At 46.0% G+C, this 19,435-nt stretch overlaps 1 protein-coding gene across 2 annotated transcripts in view; it reads left to right on the top strand.

The window, feature by feature from the left end:
- Positions 1-19,435, top strand: part of CTDSPL (CTD small phosphatase like) — a 116,527-nt gene that overhangs the window by 55,409 nt on the left and 41,683 nt on the right. The window lies entirely within an intron of this gene.

The following is a 19,435-nucleotide window of genomic DNA, read 5'->3' on the forward strand; positions in this document are numbered from 1 at the left end:
GCTATCTAGGTTGCTCATAACTTTCCTTCCAAGGAGTGTGTTTTAATTTCATGGCTGTAATCACCATCTGCAGTGATTTTGGAGCCCAGAAAAATAAAGTCAGCCGCTGTTTCCAGTTTCCCCATCTATTTGCCATGAAGTGATGAGACAGGATGCCATGATCTTAGTTTTCTGAATTGTGAGCTTTAAGCCAACTTTTCACTCTCCTCTTTCACTTTCACTTGTTCAGCATGCACTCAACCAAGTTATCAGCTGGTCCTATTTCTGAGTGAAAGTAGGGACATACAGTACAGGGAAAGACAAATTGGAGAGGGACAAGCACTCAGTCCCTTTCCCGAGGAGCTCACAGTTCAATGGCAGAAAAGTTTCACACTTAGATTGTTGTAGCTTTTCTGATAGAACTTAGCAGAATGTGAATTGTCTTACAGGTGTAAAATGAATTTACCACTGTGCTTTATACACAAATGAAACGGAGGAAAGTATTTGTGTAGCCTATTTAATATTTATGACACATCTTTTGCCCTAAAGTGTTAGACACTCTTATTGTAATTATTTAGAAAATTATATGCTGATAAATTGTCCTAAATTGTATCCCAATATAGCTGAATAAATTTAGGCCTTATTAGGTCGATGTCATCCAGTTGAAAATGTAGCCTGACAGCAAATGCCAGACCATGGTGTACTAGATACAGTTTTACTGTTAAATGTTTCTGTTTGGTACAGCTTGTAACTCAGCCATCAGAGTTTTATGTAGAACTTTGAGAGGCACTTAAAGGAAGCATCAGGCAGTTCCTGTCCTCAGCCAGAGACAAACTGTAAGCGACGAAACCTTCATTCTTCCATTCGTTCATCCTTATTAGTACGAGTATCCAGGCAGTGGGGATATGGTGTTGAATAAGACATGAACGAACCAAGTGTAACATTGAGTGCTGTTGTGTTTGATAGCAGAAATTCCAGAAAAGAGCTGGATGAGCCAAGAACCCCAAAGGCATAGTTGGAATTAGAACAGAGGAGTGTGAGCTGGAGTTTTTAGGGAAGAATTTCAGGAAGTTTTTCGGAACTGGCCTTTTTAGTATAAAAGAGGAGGAGCTAGAGGAAAGCCTAGGAGTCATCCCCGGTGAGGGGAGATGGGAGCAGAGGTGGGGCAGGGAAGACACCAGAAGCTCCGGGAGAGGCCTGTGCTCCATAGACTCACTTACATGCACACTTGCTTTGTGGAATAAGAGAACAACCCTCAGGGCCCAGAGGTTCGGTACAGCCTCTCGCCTCTAAAAAAACTGACTTTGTGCAGGTCGCTTCATTCGCCTGTGCATTCAGTAAGGAACTCAGAAGTCCACCTGGGATGGAGTACGTCCCTCCACGTCTGGTTTGTCAGAGTCTCTTCCGTCCCTGGCAGCCTGCCCCCGCTGCTTGCCTTGTCAGGCTAAGGCCTTTGCAAGCTTTGGAAGGCCATCTGACGGGGCCGCCTGGGTCTTGTGGTCCTCCCTTCCCTCCTCCCAGCGCGCGCTTGGTCTTCTATCAGCTCCCTGCCCCTGCTCCCAGATCTGCTCAGCACCTTCAGGGACACGTGGGGAACATTCCAAGCCTTCTGGCGTTTGATGCACTTCTTGGAGGCCTCCAGCGTGTAAACATGGTCCATCTTTCTGTAGGAATGTCATCTGGGTTCACATTTCTAGAAGACTACATTCCCTGCCCTTCAAGTCAAATGTTTGCTTATCAGTCGAGCCTCTTAATAGTTCCCCATCACATGTTCTCTTGATTTAATGTGATCACAGACCAGGTAGACCAAAGCTTGCATCGCCTGATGATAACACTAAGGGGTTATGTTCTTTCATTGTGGTCCAGTTGTGTTTTTTTTTTTTGTTGTTGTTGTTGTTATTGTCTTTTTGCATCTCATTGATAGAATCTTAAATAAAGGACAGTGCCTGGAGCTTGGAAACAGTTCAGTTCATTTACCCAACAGACTTAGCTGGTTAGAATCATGAAGAAAACACTGTTTCCTTCCCCCAAAGGAGCTCCCAACTGTAGAAGGGGAATGAGCCCTAAAGAATGATGAGAATGGAACGATAGTAGAGCATCTTTCATTATAGTAAGATTTGTGTCAGTGGAAATGTTTATTATTAAAAGGAGTATATGTAATATAGACAGTAGGTTGTAATATCGGTGGTTTTTCAGGTGGCCCTAAAATCCCTCTTGGGTTGAGTGGATCAGATACAGTTCTTCCTACTTCCCTCCCTCCCCATCCCCGCTTTTCCTTTCTCTCTCCCTCTTCGCCCCCTCCCTCCTCTTTCCTCCTCCCTCTCCTCTTTCTCCCTTCTTCCCCTCAGAGCAGCTCCTCTCAGCTTTTAGTGTTTTAGATTAGGGAGTCCTTGTAAAAGTTATGGTTTTTCAGTGAATATCTATTGATATTTGAAAGTTTGAAAACTGTACTTCTTTCTGTAAGTCACTTCACCATGGACTCCTGGACTCTTGGGAAAGTATACGCTTACGGATCTCGAGGGCAGAGGATCCTTGAACCTCGGCTGCTCCAAGATAAGACCTCTCACCTTCGGATATGCCAAACAGTACCCTCATTATAGAATTTAAAGCTTTTCCATTCTCTGGGAAAACAGCATTGGAATTTTGCCTCGTGTTGATAATTAACAAACACAGCATGACAGGGCAGATTCTCTGAATATATTTTCACCTCCGTCTTTATTTTAAAAGTGAAGTGTGAGGTAGAAACTGGAATAGGAAATAGATGGGACAGGTGTTGAGGACCTCTTCCCGGAGGGGTTATTTAATGACAATATGTATTTTTCTAATCCCGAGCCAGGTCCTGGAGAAGTTGAGGAATTGCTGGGTGGCTGCATTTGCAAGGAGCTGGAGAGTTAGTTAGCAGTTAGGAAGGAGGAGCCTGCAGCTAGGGAGGGGTCAGCAAGGACAGAATAGGAGGGGACCAGAGCTCCGCTTCCTCAGGATGATGGGTCTCCATCACCATCTGCCCCAGCCCCTCCTGGGTTCCTGGAGCTGTGTTTGGCAGGGCCCCGGAGGAGACCGAGAAGGAAGCTGGGTTTGCAGTGCCTTCTGCCCTGAGGGAGCCAAGGAAGATGCCCACAGTATAGTTGACGAGAGAGGCTGGTGGAGTGATCAAGGGCCAGAGAGCCAATTTAAAAGGCTGGAGAGTCATGGAAGCCCTGGGGTGCCACCGTCTCTTTGGGGGCCGCACTGGTTTCCTGGGGCTGCTGTAACAGATAACCACAAAATGGTGGCTTGAACACACACCTGTGTTCTCCTGCAGTTTCTGGAGGTCAGAAATCAAATCAGTTTCACTGGGTTAAAGTCAAGGTGTTGGCAGGGTAGGTTCCTTCTGGAGGTTCTGGGGGAGAATTGGCTTCCTTACCTTTTCTGGCTTCTAGAGGCACCTGCGTTCTTTGTCTTGTGACTCCTTCCTCATAACCTCTCACTTTGGTCTCCCACCTCCTACTTCTTACTTGGCCTTCTTGGCATCCTCCAACAGCCCTGGGATTGGATTACACATATGGCCCATCTGGATAATCTAGGCTCTCCCCACTCCAGACCCTAACTTAATCAAATTGACATATTCCCTGAGCTGTAGATGGTAACATTCACGGGTCCAGGGATGGGTATGTGGCTCCCTTTGGGGAGGAACATTATTCGACCCTCCCTAGGGCAGAGGGATTTAGCTAAAGAGTGAGGAACAATTTCTGGAATTCATGATCTGTACTTGAGCTCTTAGAAGTGCCACAGTATCCTGTGTTGGGGGCCGGACTGGCCTAGCTGCCAGAATTGAGCTCCCTCCACCTTCCTTCCAGCCAATGGAATGTTCCCTAGCATGCACAGGTCTTGGCGAGGCTGAGGACCGCGGGGGCAGCTGTCTCCAGAGACGACTCATCTGGTGCTGGAGCTGCTCAAGGAGGGAGAAGCTTCTTCTCCTTTTAATTGGCAGCTTGCCTTGCTCTGCAGCCCTGCTTCCTCCAGAGCAGCTGTGTCTCCCAGGCCGTGGAGCATCTGCCCTGCAGGGTAGCACCAGGGGTGGGGCCCGGAGCAGCCCTGGCCGCAGGGGTGGGCGTCCCCAGCTCCTCTGGTCCACGGGTGGTGAAGGGCCAGACTCTGGTGGCCATCTCGGTTTGGAAACGTCCTCAGGAGTGATGTTTTCCAAACAGTGACCTTCTCTGGGGGGAAAACAGCATCTGGTTTAAGATCCCACATCCTCTTCGACCCCAGGACTGCAGGGCTTTCGGTAACCCCAGGGGATTTACTGAGGGTGCGTTGCACTTGCTGTGTGGAATAGAGCAGACGTTTGGGCTTGAGTGCCCGCTTGGGTTGAAGAGGACCTAGTCACTCAGGGTCTCCTGGTCTCTCTGCACCCCCAGCCCTCCTGACCCCCCCAGGCTTTCTGCACTTCCGCAGCCCTCTGGGCCTGGGTCCAGCCTGTCCTGAGTCCTCTCCTCCAGCCATGGCTTTGGATCCGTGCCCCTTGGGCCTCTCTGAGCCAAGGATCCAGAGCCCTTCTACCCAGACAAAAAGAGGGATAAAAGAGTGGAGGGGCAAGGACTGTGCTCCCTGCCTATGCCTCATACGCTTGTCCCAGGGCTTTGTTACCTATTGTGACATTTTTTCTCAGAGCATCTTCTGGACAGGACCACCTTTTTTTTCTTTCCCAAATAGCAGGGTTTAACTTCTGATCGGCTAAATGCCTTACCTGAGAGGAAGGCTCTGGAGACTGGCTGCAGTCCAGGACTCTTTCCACTACTTCATGCCGAGGGTGGCACCCTGTCTGTGCCAGACTGACCATCACACCAGGGGACCCTTTTGCACCGTCTTCTCCACAGTCAAGGCAGAGGATATGAGGGACCAGAGTCTGTTCTGCAGACATGTTTGACCTATGTCCTGCTCAATACCTTCCAGTTCAGAGATACTGTGACCTGTATTGGATGTGTCCCTTTCTCCTCCCGCTGGTTTAGGAGTTTCTCAAGGACAGAAACATTTTGTTACTTAACTATTTTTAATCTCTCAGTGTCTAATCAATAACTGGTACATAGCTGGTATGAGAAAGCAATCCGAAGCACCACCACTTACACACACACACACACACACACACACACACGTGCACACACATAGAGTGTTTATAAATTTCGTGTGGATGTAGACTTATGACTTTCTGAGGGCTATGCAGTCTCACGATGGTAGGGGGATATACCCCTCTAAGAGAATGGTCATTACAACTTCTGGTCATCCTAGGACATCCTGTTTCTTTCCTCTGTGCCCTCTTGTCTTCGGGCCTTTTCTCTGGAGAATTTAGATGTGCTTGAAAACTTTTTCCCAGGTCGCGAAGAAGGCAGACCTCTGCCTGGGGGAGCCGAGGTAGCTGGGGACCCACGGGGAGGAGCCTGAGGGCAGTCATCTCTAGCAGCCCCTGGAAGTTACTCTCTGAGTTTGGCTCTTGAATGTTGTCCTCAGACTGAGGCCTTGCAGTGCTGGCAGCATGAAGGCCAGGGTCTGTCCCCAGGCTGGGCCATGGTGGTACAGGAAGCAGTATCCTGAGGCTCCTAAAGCAGGGGCAGCGGAGGTCAGTCAGATCCCCAAAAGTGGATCTCAGGATGAGAATTAGCACATGGGGAGGTTCTCCCTCCTCCTCCCAGCCTGGGAGGATTGGGGTGTTATTTTATTAAAGGAGTTAGCAGGCTTCCTTACATTCAGTATCAGATAAATCTTTCCTAAGAACACCGCTCCTGTTTTTCCTTGCAAATGTGGCCTTGTTGAGTTATGGGTTAAATCAGTCCTTCTGGACTAGCAGGGGCAGCTTATCTCCTTATTACCTAGTATTTATGGGAAATGGCCTGCCAGGTTCCAGACAAGTAATTGGCAAGTGAGTCTTGTGAACCAGGACCAGCTCACCAGCTGGGGCCTTGCCACCTCCTGGCCTGAAGCACTGAAGTCTGTGTGTGTGTTTCTGCATCAGGGCCATCTTCAAGGCTGGAGCCCAGCCCAGGCTCCGAGCCCACTGGCCTGGCAGCACTGTTCTAGTGTGTGGGTATCTGACAAGCCAGGGCAATGTGAGCCCCATGGACAGTGAAGTGTGGGTCACCAGGCTTCCTTGCTTCCCCGTGTTACCTTATCTCGTCTCACATTGCCGCAGCCCAGTGCGAGCCAGGCAGGCCACCGAGGGCTGCCCTGGAGAAAAGATGACTCTGAAAGAGTGGGTGGGGAGAGACCTGTCATCATCAGATTTTGCAGAGATCCCAGGGAGAGGGGTGATGGCATGGGCCAGGGTGATGTCCCAGGGAGAGCGATGATGGCGTGGGCCACGGTAACGTCCCAGGGAGAGGGGTGATGGCGTGGGCCGGGGTGCCGTCCCAGGGAGAGGGGTGATGGCATGGGCCACGGTGACGTCCCAGGGAGAGGGGTGATGGTGTGGGCCAGGTTGACGTCCCAGGGAGAGGGGTGATGGTGTGGGCCGGGTTGACGTCCCAGGGAGAGGGGTGACGGCATGGGCTGGGGTGACGTCCCAGGGAGAGGGGTGATGGCGTGGGCCGGGGCGAGAACTCCACAGATGGGAGAGAGCCCTTGCCTGGTGGCTGACTGACTCTGGGGGGTGCAGGAGGAAAGCTGAGCTTGGCGTCTACCTCTCTGGTGTTCTTGAAGTGACATGGAAGCGGTCCCTTGGAGGAAGGAGCCCTGAGCTCTTTTGTGGGGGAACCTTAAAGATGAGGTGAAGACTCCAGGGGAGGCTGCCAGCCCAACTGATAGATAGTTCAAGTGGATTCTTAAAATATCCCATCTTGGCAGAGTGAAACTCTGTGTAGGAAGAATCACATGGTACTTCTTATTCCATGTGCAGTCCCAAAAATGTGGTGTTTATTTAGAAATATGTGGTTTATGTTTTTTTATCTAGAAAGGTTTCTTGGGATCATTTGTTACTATTTTTCCATTTGTAAAGTTACATACCCTAGAAAATTCCTGGTTAAGGAACAAATAACCAAAAACACTTCTTACAAAGTCATGCTTTTACGGGAATTCAAATTGTACAGTTGAAAACTCTAGGCTGTCAGCAGTGATTAGAATGTGCATATTTCCATCTGAATTATTAAACTGGTAGCTAGTTGATACTAACAAGTCTTCTAAGTATTCCTTGATTTTCTCAGTTTTTTAAAAATGAAACAACACACTTGCAAACCAATTCAAAATCCAAACAATATTAAATCACTTACTCAGGCTGTCAGAAAAGTACAATCGTAGGAAAGAAACAACATAAACATGTGATTTGATAGCATTTTCAAAATTAACATGACAACATCTGTCCATATCTGTATGAAATGATGCCTGTTTAATCAGAGTGTTATATGAATAAACTCTTGTAGTTCACTCTTGTTAAAAGGGAAGAGTTTCTGTGTTTAAAAACCAGGGACGAGAACAAGTTTCTTGCCATGTAGTCCAGGGTGAGATTTTTTTTGCCTTAAAATCCTTGAGGTAAGAATTCCAAGTTCATTTGGATTCAAATTAAAGCTGTTTCCATGCTGTGGCCTAAAGAGAGAGAAGGCGCACTGTGTGTCTGTCCTGTTTATATGATGAAAATAAATATTGCTAGTTGCTTTCTTGTCCCTTTTGGTTGCTGTCCCAGGATTGGAAAGCTTGTTTATCCATGTGAAAAAGGAATTCAAAGTGGTTATGAAGTCCAGAGTTGACATTTGAGAGGCTGAAAAACAGGGAGGAAGGACCCAGTGCCAGCAGCTTTTCCTTGTCCTTGGAGACCCCCAGGGCTATGACTGCCAGCTCTTCCAACAAGGCTACCCTGGTGGGCAATGTGTCAAATGTCCCAAGGCCCTCACTGATCCTCCTGCCTCCACAATTGCAAAATAACAGCAAAAGTAAATATTTGGGGCCAGGTTTATTTTGGTCAGACAAGTTCCAGTCTGGTTTCTAAAATTAGGGATTCTGCGGGATGCACGTGGTTTGGGCATCCGGCCAGAGAACTCGGTCTCAGGGATGTGCCGTGCACTTATTTGTTGTTTCTTGCTTGGAAATGCGCATCCGAACCCTCTCTCGTGTCTGTCCATCTGTGCAGACCTACTGTCCATGCCAGGAACGCTCTGTCCGGCTCATGTGGATGGGCGCCCACCCTGCTGCCCTGGCTGGCAGGATTCCCTCTTACATGAGGCTCAGACCCCGCTGTCTGTCCCTCACAGACTGCCAGCCAGGCCTTCGAAGAGCTCAGCGCTCATCCTGTCCTTCTCCTCCTTCAGAACATTCTCTTAATCCCCGCCTCCACTGCCTTCAGGGTAAAGCCCTCCCTGCTCTGGTCCCACCTCATGGTACCTCCTCTGCCATCAGCCAAACTGGCCTCCTCACTGTCCCTCAAGCACACTGGCTGCTTGCTTGCCTTTGTAATTTTCCATTTCCCCCATATAAACATCCCTACCCCTGCCTTCTGTCCATCCTTCCGGACTCAGCTGCAGACCCACCTCCCCAGGTAGACTGCCCTGCCCAGGGGAAGCCTTGGCCAATCACCGTGCACGTTTGCCAGCATCATCTGGCATGGTTTCTTTGCCTCAAAGCCCAGAGCAAAGGAGCCACTCGGCAAACATCTCTGTTCCTTCTTGGCTAGTAGTGTCACCTCCTGGAAGCTTTCCTTGCCCTGGAGGAGGCTGCCCTCCCCACAGTGGCTCCTGGGATTGTCTTTCTCCTCTCAGACTTGTGAAGCTTTCTCTAGAATGTAGCAAGGGCTGCTGTCACCATAAACCTCTGACTGGGGCCGGGGTGGAGTGGCTGGGGCCTGCATTCCCAAGGCCCTCTTTGCCTTCATTTGCCGTCTTGGGTCAGATAGGAATAAGCAGGGCCAGCTTCATAAGCACGCAGCCTATATCCCAAAAAGGACCCACACTTGGTTAAATGCTGTGCTGTTACTGTCTTGAAATTCTTACTTTTTTGAACAAGGGGCCCTGCATTTGCATTTTGCACCAGCTCTTGCAAAGTATGTATCTGGTCCTGGGCACAGGACACGCAAGTCGAGGTGGGGCCACAGTGCAGGAGGAATGCTGGCTGAGGTCGTGTGGAGGCCAGTGGAGGGTGGCAGGAGACTGGAGGAGAAACACCAGCTCTTTCCTTGGAGGAGTGTCAGTTCTTCAAGGCAGGAGTGTTCCTCGGAGCTACTGACTTCACAGGACCTCACTTTGGCCCTAAATAGCCTTATTGAGGTCCTGTCATAAGCCTGCCATTTTTATAGTGCTGTTCCAACAACTTTCACATCTCAATCAGAGGAAAAGCCAAGTCTTTCCAGTGGCTTGCAGGCCCCCTGACCAAGTCCTTCATCATTGACCTTCTCCCCTATCGCTGTCCCCTCAATTCTATTTCAGCCACACTGACCCCCTTCCTGTTCTTGAACATGTCAAGGATGCCCCTACCTCAGGCCATGGGCACCTGCTGTGCTCTGAGCCCAGAAGGCTCACCCTCACCTCCTTCAGGCCTTTGCTCATAGTCACTCAATCAGTATAGTCTTCCCCAGATATCCTGTTTAAAATAAAACACACACACACGCCACTCTTTAACCTCTTTCTACCTTTACTTTGATCTACAATGCTTATCACCAGCTGACTCACTCTGTTTTGCACGTTTATTTATCGTCTGTCCCTTCCCCTGGAATGTATGTTCATTGAGGGCAGGGATTTTTGCAAGCCTTATTCACTGCTGTCTTCCTGGAACACTGCCTGACACACAGCAGGCACTCAATAAGCATGTGCTGGATGGATCCACTGCTCTTTGGCGGCTGACGGTCCTGCTACTTGAGCCCAGAAGGATGACCAGCAATAGCTGGGGAGAGGTCGGTGAGGCCACGGGAAGTCAGAGAGGTGATGGCAGGCTGGCTGGCAAAAAGGAAGTTAAAATGTACCACACCAATCAGTAGAGATAAAGCTTAGAAAAGCCAAAGTGAGCAGAGCAGCAGGAGCTAGGAAGAGACCCTCATTGAAGCTGTTAAGGAATTAACTTTTGTTCTCATTTGTTAATAGAGACATAGATAGATGCCCTTCAACACTATAAATAAGAAACAGCCACTGACTGTCACCACCACATGGGCCTGCATCTTCTCAGCAGCTTCAGAACTGGCGTCTCCGTGTGAGTCCGTGCAGCCGTATCACTGCCTGCGTTCCCTGAGACACCAGCCTATAACTTACATCCCGGCCCTCACTTAGGGGGCCACTTCAGTGCCCTCGGAGAGCCCTCCAGCTCTGAAAACCAGATCACCGCAGGAGATGCCTCAGTGCTGTCCCTGGGCAGGCAAAGGCCCAGGTATGTCAGTGCGACCGACTTACAAATGTTAGTTCCTGTCATCAGATGCACGGACCTGACGTGCAAGTGTGGGAGGGACCTCTGATCAAGGGAAATCCTCTTGTCAGAATAACCAGACATCCGGTCTTGCCTCATAGAGAACAGAGACTCTGGCAACAAATGACATATGTAGAGTTGATCATTAGCAAAACTGAGGTCAGGATTGAAAACTGACTGACTGGCCGACTTGAGCTTTATTGTCTAATTTTTTGGCCTCAGAAATGTCTGTGCTGTGAGGAGGATAATTGATGACTCTTGAGGCATAATTTGAGATGATTATCCCTATTCTTGGACTTCCCTGATTTTTCAGTTGGTAAAGAATCTGCCTGCAATGTAGGAGACCCCGGTTCAATTCCTGGGTCAGGAAGATCCGCTGGAGAAGGGATAGGCTACCCACTCCAGTATCCTTGGGCTTTCCTTGTGGCTCAGCTGGTAAAGAATCCTCCTGCAATGCGGGAGACCTGGGTTCAATCCCTGGGTTGGGAAGTCAGTTCAGTTTAGTCACTCATTTGTGTCCTACTCTTTGCGACCCCATGGACTGCAGCATGCCAGGCCTCCCTATCCATCCACAACACCCAGAACCTACTCAGACTCATGTCCATCACATTGGTGATGCCATATAACCATCTCATCCTCTGTTGTCCCCTTCTGTTCCCACCTTCAGTCTTTCCCAGCATCAGGATCTTTTCCAACGAGTCAGTTCTTCACATCATGTGGCCAAACAGTTGGAGTTTCAGCTTCAGCATCAGTCCTTCCAATGAATATTCAGGACTGATTCCCTTTAGGATGAACTGGTTGGATCTCCTTGCAGTCCAAGGGACTCTCAAGAGTCTTCTCTAATACCTCAGTTCAAAAGCATCAATCTTCGGCGTTCAGCTTTCTTTATAGTCCAACTCTCACATCCATACATGACTACTGGAAAAACCATAGCTTTGACTAGACAGACCTTGGTTGGTAAACTAGTGTCTCTGTTTTTTTTTTTTTTTTTTTTTTTTTAATCTCTGCTTTTTAATATGCTGTCTAGGTTGGTCATAGCTTTTCTTCCAAGGAGCAAGAGTCTTTTAATTTCATGGCTGCAGTCACCATCTGCAGTGATTTTGGAGCCCAAAAATATAAAGTCTCATACTGTTTCCATTGTTTCCCCATCTATTTGCCATGAAGTGATGGGACTGGATGCCATGATCTTAGTTTTCTGAATGTTGAGTTTTAAGCCAACTTTTTCACTCTCCTCTTTCACTTTCATCAAGAGGTTCTTTAGTTCTTCTTCACTTTATGACATAAGGGTAGTGTCATCTTCATATCTGAGGTTATTGATATTTCTCCCAGCAATCTTGATTCCAGCTTGTGCTTCATCCAGCTTGGCATTTCAAATGATGTACTCGGCATGTAAGTCAAATAAGTAAGGTGACAACATATAGCCTTGATGTAATCCTTTCCTAGTTTGGAACCAGTCTGTTGTTCCATGTCTGGTTCTAACTATTGCTTCTTAACCTGCATACAGATTTCTCAGGAGGCTGGTCAGGTGGTCTGGTATTCCCATCTCTTGAAGAATTTTCTACAGTTGGTTGTGATCCACACAGTCAAAGGCTTTGGCATAGTCAATAAAGCAAAAGTAGATGTTTTTCTGGTACCCTCTTGATTTTTTGATGATCCAGATGATGTCGGCAATTTGATTTTTGGTTCCTCTGCCTTTTCTAAATCCAGCTTGAACATCTGGTAGTTCATGATTCACATACTGTTAAAGCCTGGCTTGGAGAATTTTGAGCATTACTTTACTAGCATGTGAGATGAATGCAATTGTGCGGTAGTTTGAACATTCTTTGGCGTTGCCTTTCTTTGGGATTGGAATGAAGACTGACCATTTTCAGTCCTGTGGCCACTGCAGACTTTTCCAAATTTGCTGGCATAGCAAGTGCAGCACTTTCACAGCATCGTCTTTTAGGATTTGAAATATCTCAACTGGAATTCCATCATCTTATCTAAGATGGCAGAGGAATAGGACAGGGAGACCACTTTATCTCCCACAAATTCATCAACAGGTCATTTGAATATTGAGCAGCTTCCACAAAACAATTTCTGAACACTGGCAGAGGACACCAGGCACCCAGAAAGGCAGCCCACTCTCTTTGAAAGGAGGTAGGACAAAATGTAAAAGACAAAAAGAGAGACAAAAGAGTTAGGGACGGAGACCTGTCCTGGGGAGGGAGTTGTGAAGGAGATGAAGTTTCCACACAGTAGGAAACCCTCTCACATGTGGGTCTTTAGGGAGTTTTGGAAGCTAACCAAGAGAAGGAAAAAACCCGCAGAATATACAACTAACCGCAACTGCGGGAAAGAGAACTTTGCCTCAAAAGGCTCTAACCTAACAGCCTAAGGCGCAGCCTAGCCCTCTCACAGAACAAAGGATTGAGTGAATAGCAAAGGAGACCCAGCCTGCTGCTTCAAACCGGCCCCTCCCTGCCCAGAAGCAGAGGCAGGCTTGAAGGCAAGGGGCTGCTACAATCTCAGCCCCAGAGATGGCATCTTCCACCAAACTGTGAGCAGCCTCCCAGCTGCTAACCCCGTCTTTCTGAGATCCTGGATGGTTGACACCCCCCATAGGGTCGCAGCCTGAGATCATCTCTCCAGAGGAGACATACACGGTACACCTGAGATGGTGCACAACCAGAAAACCGAGTAGCCAGGACCGGGGAGGTGATTAAGACACATGGTCCACCCGGGATAGTGGGCTCACTAAGCACCTGGTCTCCAGAGCTGCTCAGACCTGGGAAGTGCACAAAACGCACGCCCAACCCACAGAGACTGAGCCAGAACCGTGTCTGAGTGTCTCCTGTGGAGGTATGGGTCAGCCGTGGCCTGCCGCAGGGGCTCTGGGTGCAGCAGACCTGGGTATGGCATAAGCCCTCTTGGAGGAGGTCGCCATTAACCCCACCATAGAACCACTAGAACTTACAGAGGACTGGGGAAACAGACTCTTGGAGGGCACAAACAAAACCTTGTGTGCACCAGGAGCCAGGAGAAAGGAGCAGTGACCCCACAAGAAACTGACCCAGACATGCCCAGGAGTGTCCAGGAGTCTCCAGCAGAGATGTGGGTCGGCGGTGGCCTGCTGCAGGGTTGGGGGCGCTGAGTGTGGCAGTGTGTGCAGGGGACCTTTTGAAGGTGGTTACCATTATCTTCATTACCTCCACCACAGTTTGGCCTCAGGTCAAATGAAGCCAAACTCAATGAAACTATGAGCCATGCCATGTAGGGCCACACAAGATGGAAGGGTCATGGTGGAAAGTTCTGACAAAATGTGGTCCACTGGAGAAGGGAATGACAAACCACTTCATATTCTTGCCTTAAGAACCCCATAAACAGTATGAAAAGGCAAAAAGATAGGGCACTGAAAGATGAACTCCCCAGGTCGGTAGGTGCCCAATGTGCTACTGGAGATCAGTGGAGAAATAACTCGAGAAAGAATGAAAAGACGGCGCCAAAGCAAAATGTTGTGGATGTGACTGGTGACAGAAGCAAGGTCCGATGCTGTAAAGAGCAATATTGCATAGGAACCTGGAACATTAGGTCCATGAATCAAGGCAAATTGGAAGTGATCATACAGGAGATGGCAAGAGTGAACATCAACATTTTAGGAATCAGTGAACTCAAATGGACTGAAATGGGTGAATTTAACTCAGATGACCATTATATCTACTACTGTGGGCAAGAATCCCTTAGAAGAAATGTGGTAGCCATCATAGTCAACAAAAAGGTCCGAAATGCAGTACTTGGGTGCAATCTCAAAAATGACAGAATGATTTCTGTTCATTTCCAAGGCAAACCATTCAATATCATGGTAATCCAAGTCTATGCCCTGAACAGAAGTGCTGAAGAAGCTGAAATTGAAAGTTCTATGAAGACCTACAAAACCTTTTAGAACTAACTCCCAAAAACGTATGTCCTTTTCATTATAGGGGACTGGGATGCAAAAGTAGGAAGTCAAGAAACACCTGGAGTAACAGGCAAATTTGGCCTTGGAGTACAGAATGAAGCAGGGCAAAGGCTAATAGAGTTCTTCCAAGAGAACGCACAGGTCATAGCAAACACCCTCTTCCAACAACACAAGAGAAGACGCTACACATGGACATCACCAGATGGTCAAGACCAAAATCAGATTGATTATATTCTTTGCAGCCAAAGATGGAGAAGCTCTATAGAGTCAGCAAAAAACAAGACTGGGAGCTAACTGTGGCACAGATCATGAACTCCTGATTGCCAAATTCAGACTTAAATTGAAGAAAGTGGGGAAAACCACTAGACCGTTCAGGTATGACCTAAATCAAATCCCTAACGATTATACAATGGAAGTGAGAAATAGATTTAAGGGACTAGATCTGATAGACAGAGTGCCTGATGAGCTATGGATGGAGGTTGGTGACATCGTACAGGAGACAGGGATCAAGACCATCTCCAAGAAAAAGAAATGCAAAAAAGCAAATGGCTGTCTGAGGAGGCCTTACAAATAGCTGTGAAAAGAAGAGAGAACAGGGAAGCCTGGCATGCTTCAGCCCATGGGGTCGCAAAGAGTCAGACAGACTGAGTGACTGAACTGAACTGAACAAGCAACAGGGAAGGAACACAGCCCCGCCCATCAACAGAAAATCAGATTAAAGATTTACTGAACATGGCCCTGCCCATCAGAACAAGACCCAATTTCCCCCTCAGTCAGTCTCTCCCATCAGGAAGCTTCCATAAGCCTTATCCTTCTCCATCAGAGGGCAGACAGAAAGAAAACCACAGTCACAGAAAACTAACCAACCTGATCACATGGACCACAGCCTTGACTAGCTCAATGAAACTATGAGCCATGCTGTAGGGCCAGCCAAGACAGACGGGTCATGGCGGAGAGTTCTGACCAAATGGGGTCCACTGAAGAAGGGACTAGCCAACCATTTCAGTATTCTTGCCTTGAGAACACCATGAACAATATGAAAAGGGTTGGGAAGATCCCCTGAAAAAGGGAAAGGCTACCCACTCCAGTATTCTGGCCTGGGGAATTCCATGTACTGTATAGTCCATGGGGTTTCAAAGAGTCGGACATGACTGAGCGACTTTCACTTTCATCCCTTTTCTCACGTGTGAACCACTATCTAATGTGACTGGATAGAGATCAAATGTAGATATGATTACATTTTAATCGTAGAACCAACATAGAAGAAGCACATTCCAGGTGAACTGGTTTGCTCCTTTGACTAGTAATTCTTCTGGAAGAAGCTTGACCTAATAATAGCAGTTTTTAGTGGAATTTTATCAATGTATTGTGGCTCTTATCCACAAGAAAAAGCAAATGCATTCATTACCTAGAAGATACTTGCACTGTTAGGCTGTGGTGGTAATGAACCAGGAGTGGACATGCCCCACCACTGCACTTGGGTCACTCACAGGCCAGAGGGAACGGGAGAGATAGCCTGTGGGTATGCTGGTCGTAATGACAGTGGGCAGAAAGGTGTAGGCTTTGCAGTCTAACAAGCTGAGTATAAATTACACTTCTACCACTTGGTACCTAACTGTGCATTCTTGGGCCAAACCTCAGTGCCTGTCTTGCAGGCCATTAAAATGAGGGTGGTGATACCTGTGTGAGGGGAAGATTGTGTCAGGTTGAGCATATGAAGTACTCACACAGTACAGGAGGTGTTCCTTCCAGCAGCGGGAGCTGTGGCTTCCTCCCAGACCCACTGTTTTGTTGTTGTTGTTTTTTTTAATGTAGTTAGAAAAAAAAAAAAAATGACATGAAATCTACTCCTTAGTGAATTTTTAAGTGTACAGTACAGTTCTATTAACAGTATGAACGTTGTTGTACATCACATCTCTGGAACTTCTTCATCTTGCCTGATGATCTCAAGGTACATTCATGCATTGCATATGACAGTATTTTCTTCTTTTTTAACACTGAGTAGTATTCCATTACACACATGCACATACACTGCCGTTTCTTTATCCAGCCATCCATTGATGGACGTTTTAGTTGCTTCTACTTCTTGGCTAGTGTATTCATACTAGCTGAAATGCTGCAGTGAACTTGAGAGTACAAACATCTCTTTGAGATCCTGTTTTCAGTTCGTTTGGATGAATACCCAGAAGTGAGATTATTGTATCATATGTTAGTGATACTTTTTAAAATTTGGGATTTTTCATTTTTGAGGAACTCCATGTTGTTTTCCACAGCAGCTGCCACATTTTAAATTCCCACCAACCAGGCACAAACGTCCCACTTTTCTCCACACCCTCGCCAGCACTTGTTATTTTGTTCTGATGATAATCATCCTTACAGGTACGAGGTGATACCTCACTGTAGTTTTAATTTGCATTTCCCTGGTGATTAGTGATATTGAACATCTTTTCATATACTTGTGGGCCACAGTGTGTATTCTTTAAGAGAAATGTCAGTTTATTAATCTGATTGTTTGGGGTTTCTTGCTGTTGAGTTAGAGTCCTTTATATATTTTGGATATTAACCTCTTACTAAAAATATGATTTGCAGGTAATTTCTCCCATTCTGTTGGTTGCCTTTTTATTCTGTTGATTGTTTCCTTCTTTGCTGTGTAGGAGCTTTTTAATTTAATGTTATCTGTTTTTGCTTTCATTACCTGTGCTTTTGGTGTCATATCTAAAAAATCATTGCCAAGAGCAGTGTTATGAAGCTTTCCCCTTTGTTTTCTTCTAGTTTTATAGTTTTAGGTCTTAACATTTAAAATCTTCAATCCATTTTGAGTTGATTTTTGTCTCTGGTATAATATAAAGGTCTGATCATATTGTTTTACATGTGGATGTCTAGTTTTCAGAAATACCATTTGTTGAAGAGACTGTACTTTCTCCATTGTGTAGTCTTGGCTGGCTCCCATGTTGAAGATCATTTGACTGTGTATGCGTGGGTTTATTTCTGGGCTTTCTATTTTGTTCGTTTGGTCGGTGTATCTGTCTTTATGTTCAGTGCAACACTGCTGTAGATCTCTAATATGTTGTGAAATCGGGAAACATGAGGCCTCCAGTTTTGTTGTTCTTTCTCAAAGTTATTTTAACTATTTGGAGTCCTCTGATTTCTTATGAATTCTAGGATTGTTTTTTCTAATATTTCTGCCCCAAAAAAGCCTTTGGAAGTTTGATAGGGATTATATTGATGCTGTAGATTGCTTTGGGTAGTGTGGCCATTTTAACAGTATTGTCTTCTAATCCATGAATACAGGCTATCTTACCTTTTGTCCTGTCTAATTTATATCACCAGTCTTTAATAGTTTCTGATGTAGAAGTTTTTTGCCTCCTTGGTTAAGTTTATTCCTAAGTATTTTATTCTTTTTGATGATATTGTAAGTCCAATTGTTTTTCTTAATTTCTCTTTTGGATTGTTCATTATAAGTGGATAGAAAAGCAACTGATTTTTATACATTGCTTTTGTGTCCAACAAGTTTGCTGAATTCATTTATTAATTCTAATAATTCTTTTGTGGAATCCTTAGAGTTTTCTGTTATACTATAAAATCGTGTCATCTATGAGCTGAGATAATCTTACTTCTTCCTTTCTGATTTGGATGCCTTCTGATCTCTTTTTCTTACCCAGTCGCTCCCACTTCCAGTACTATATTGAATAGAAATGTTAAGAGTGGGCATCTTTGCCTGGTCCACATCTTAGAGGAAGAGCTTGCTGTTGTTTACCTTTAGTATTATGTCAACTGTGAGATATTTTATATAGCCTTTATTATGTTAAAGTATTTTTCTTTTAATCCTAGTTTTTAAGTTATTTTTTATCATGATTCAGTGTTGAATTTTGTCAAAGGTCTTTTCTGCATCTGCTGATGATCCTGTGATCTTTATCTTTCACTCCGTTATGGTGTGTCACATTGATTCGCTTTTGTGTATTGAACCATCCTTGCATCCCAAGGACACATCTCACTTGGTCATGGCATGTGATTCTTTTAATGTGCTATTAAACTTGGTTTGCTAGTATTTTGTTGAGGATTTTTACGTCTATATTCATCAGGGCTGTTGGCCTGAGGTTTCTTTTCTTGTGGTGTCTTTGTCTGGCTTTGGTAGTAGGATAATGCTGGCCTCATAAAATGAATTTGAAGTATTATTGTCCTTCTGTTTACCTTTCTGAAAAAGTTTGGAAAGGATTGACATTAATAATTTCTTAAATGTTTGGTAGAATTCTCCAGTGTAGCCATCTGGCCTTGGGATTTTCTTTATTGAAAGATTTTTAATAACTGATTCAGTCTCCTTATTCGTTATTGGATTGTTCATATTTCCTATTTCTTCTTAACTCATTCTTGGTAGGTTTGTTTCTAGGAGTCTGTCTCTTTCTTCTAGATTTCCAACTGGTTGGCATATAATTGTTTATTTTTTAACTTGTTTTATTCTTGGCTGTGCTGGGTCTTCCTTGTTGTGCATGAGAGTTCTATAGTTGCAACAAGCAGGGGCTACTCTTTGCTGTGGTGTGTGAGCTTCTCACTGAGGTGATTGCTCAGCGTGGCGCACGGGCTCTTGGCTCACCGGTTTCCGTGGTTGCAGAGCGTGGGCTCAGTCATTGTGACACAAGGTCTTAGCTGCCTCGCCGTGCACAGGACCTCCCCAGACCGAGGAAGGGACCCCGGCACTGGCAGGTGGATTCCTCACCACTGGACCACCAGGGACGTCTTGGCATGTAATTGTTCATAGTTGTCTCTTATAGTCCTTTTTATTTCTATGACCTCAGTTGTAATGTCTCCTGTTTCATTACAGATTGTACTTATTTGAGTCTTCTCTCTGTTTCTGTTAGTCTAGCTAAACATTTGTCAATTTTGTTGGTCTTATCAAAGAACCAGCTCAGTTTCATTGATTTTTAAAATTGTTTTCCTGGTTCCCTATTTTGTTTATTTCTACTCTAATTGAGTCGGCATCACCGACTCAATGGACTTGAGTTTGAGCAAACTCTGGGAGGTGGTGAAGAACAGGGAAACCTGGTGTGCTGCAGCCCATGGGGTTGCAGAGAGTCAGACACGACGGAACAGCTGAACAACGACACTCTAATCTTTATCGTCTCCTTTCTTCTTTTAACTCTGGACTTTGTTTGTTCTTCTTTTTCTAATTTCTTGAAG

The sequence above is a fragment of the Muntiacus reevesi genome, chromosome 4 (genome assembly GCF_963930625.1).
Source record: "Muntiacus reevesi chromosome 4, mMunRee1.1, whole genome shotgun sequence".
Classification (NCBI taxonomy): Eukaryota; Metazoa; Chordata; class Mammalia; order Artiodactyla; family Cervidae; genus Muntiacus; species Muntiacus reevesi.